At 32.9% G+C, this 2905-nt stretch overlaps 2 protein-coding genes across 2 annotated transcripts in view; both read right to left on the bottom strand.

Annotated features, from left to right (window-relative positions):
- LOC122532736 (solute carrier organic anion transporter family member 5A1) overlaps positions 1-2905 on the bottom strand; it is a 70998-nt gene that overhangs the window by 52207 nt on the left and 15886 nt on the right. The window lies entirely within an intron of this gene.
- Positions 904-2905, bottom strand: part of LOC122532737 (solute carrier organic anion transporter family member 4A1) — a 56247-nt gene continuing 54245 nt past the window's right edge. Inside the window, exon 14 of the mRNA XM_043661778.1 lies at positions 904-915. The gene's annotated coding sequence lies outside the window, so the exon portion shown is untranslated. The remainder of the gene's footprint in view (positions 916-2905) is intronic.

The raw sequence follows: 2905 nt of genomic DNA, 5'->3' as shown, positions 1-2905 counted from the left end.
ACTAAAAATATAAATAATAAAGTTTTATAATTAAAAATTAAAAATATATTTATTTTTATTGAATTTAATCTTACAATATTTCATTCTGAAATTAATTCATAATTAAATAACAAAAAATATATACTAAAAAATAATATAATTAAACTAAATAATAATAATATAATCCTAAAAATTAATAATCTTACTGCATATAGAGCAAAATTCGTCTGCCATCGAATCGTGATCTTGAAAAAAAAAAAAAAGATCAAAATTTTGGAGTTAATTGAAAGATGGTAAAGAGATAATCGAACGAAATGAACGAAACCTAACCTAACCTAACCTAATACATTCGTAATTGCACATAGAGCAAAATTCGTTTGCTAAATTTCACTGCTGATGTATCAAATCGTTCTTGAAAAAGAGGTCAGAACTGTGAGGTTAATCGAAAGATGGCAAAGTAATTGAACGAAACCTAACCTAACCTAACCTAATACATTCGTTGTGCAGAGCAAAATGGAGGGAAAGAAGGACGTAAAAACTCGGAGGAGAGAGATGACGGGGGAATATCGAGCTTTCTTTGGTCGGTATACGTTCGTTCTCTATCAAGGGTTTTCGGTGCCTTTGGAAGCTCGCCAGAATGCGCTGTATAATGCTGTTACAATGCTAATTCCTGATCGCGATGTCTTGCGGTGCCAGGCAAAATTATGCGGCCCGGTCTGCCACAGGCTTATAATGCTTTATAAGCGTTTGCACGATGGCGCACGATCCCGCTTATCGTATCGACGTCAATTCAACCAAAATAATACTGTTTCATTTACGTAGTTGGCTATTGCTCGTTACAGGAAAGAAATACACGACCGATGATTATTAATGTTCCTCTGTTCTCCGAGTATTCCAAGAACATTCCCTTTCTCTCGATCATCCTCTTCGCGACGACTCTTGAGGGTTAATTATTATATCAAACTTCTACATTCGAAAATTTTGTCTGCTATCGTAGAATTTCAATTTCAATCTTTCTTTGTACGTTCGATAAATTTTTTTGCTTCGACATAATAATAATAAAAAAAAAAGAAAAAAAAACCGTGTGAACAGAGCGAAACAGAGCGAAACACACTTTTCATAGACAAATTGTACAATTTAATGCCGATAATCACGCGTACGTAACACCTTATCTCGATGTTGAATGAAAGTCTTCAATTAAATTCGCCTTTCATCCTGGTTATACGTATTACGCTTTCATTAACTTTCACGCACGAAGCCTTACGCGTCCATTCCTAACATTACGGCGAAAGATGGTATTTTTATTGCTTTCTCCGTGAATTGTTTTCACGGTAATCTGTCTATCCGTAAGAGGTTCGTTAATATGGAATTCTAATCCCTCTGTCAATTTTTTTTTTTTTTTTTTTTTTTTTTTTTTTTTCAAACGAATAATCAAAGCTTGCTACTTTCTACTTCACGATTCCACGGTCGAGGAGATAGTATAATTTCAACTCTCTTGGTTTCGCGAAACGAAACGTAAACAACCCTTGCTACAACATTTTATCAGTCGCCTCGTAAATCACTGCGAGGTATAGTATTTATTGTGTCGTAAAGATGATAAATTCTCACGAATTGTATCAAAGTTCAAGCTCTTAGAAAATGCTTTCCACTCTTTGAACTATCATTTCTGTTCCCCGTTTCCATCGCTGTAAATTATTATAATTAATTCTCTTTCTCTCGATTAACGTTTCGATGCTAAGAAAAAGAAAAAAGAAAAACAGAGTACGATTCCGTAAAATACGTGTCGAAAGTCGGAAGCTTGCAACGTAAGAATTCTGATACCTGCGAAAGAGGATGACGGTGATCACGTTACGTAACTGGTAACACACGTTTTATCTGCAGTAAACGCGCGATTTTAATTAGGTTAATGACAGGTCAAAGCATTGGTTACGATGGTAGATTTCACTCGCGAGGTACTTAATTAATTTAATTAATTTAATTGGTTTACGATAGAGGGAATATTCTCGGCAGTTGATAACGAGTGGAAAAATTTTGCCCGATTGCCAGGAACAAAATTCACTCACAGAGTAAGTATCGTCGAGTGTGAATTTATGGGGAGGGGAAGGGGAATTTCAGACGAAGATTATCGCTTCTGATTAATGTAAGTTTGTCTTCAATTTTCTTTCGTAGATTTGTCAAAGGAACGAAGACGAGATGCAACAAAGTTTCATGATAAGTTGCAACTGCTCTTGAAACTACGTTTCAAAGAGCAGTAAGTAAAGGTGTCTCTGGCGTTTGACAAATTTTTTGCAACGTCAATTCATAAATATAACATATGAAATTTAAAATAAATATTTAAAATAAATTTTTTAAATTTAAAACAAATAAATATATTTAAATAAATAAATATATATATTTAAATAAATAAACGATTATTTAAATAAATAAATATATATATTTAAATAAATAAATATATTTAAAATAAATTTTCCGAAACATGTAACTCGTAATATTTGAAATATATAATTCGTAAATGCAAAATTTGAAACAGAAATGAGAAAGAAAAAAAAAAAAAAAGAAAAAAAGAGTAAAATTCTCGGTGAAAAGGGAGAATCTAGACAGAAGGCCGTGAGATTCTAAACACTGCAGCACACGTGTTGCACACGAAAAAATATTCGGTTGACGGGCCAGCGCTACTAAATCTGAATTTCCTTCGTTGAACAAAATTTAACTATGATACACATGATATATCGCATCCAGGAAGAGAACACTTTTGGATAGAGAAATTTCCAATATACAGGGTGTTTCATATACTTGTGGAACCCACTTTGGGAGCTTTCATTATTGTACTTGCCTAAAAATAATGAAAAAAAGTCATATAAATATATGTCCTATCTGTCTTCGTTTACGAGAACATAATGAATTTTATAAACAGAGCAAACTCTAG

Source organism: Frieseomelitta varia, unplaced genomic scaffold, assembly GCF_011392965.1.
Source record: "Frieseomelitta varia isolate USP_RPSP 00005682 unplaced genomic scaffold, Fvar_1.2 scaffold_468, whole genome shotgun sequence".
Lineage (NCBI taxonomy): Eukaryota > Metazoa > Arthropoda > Insecta > Hymenoptera > Apidae > Frieseomelitta > Frieseomelitta varia.
This window is presented reverse-complemented; position numbering and strand designations above follow the sequence as displayed.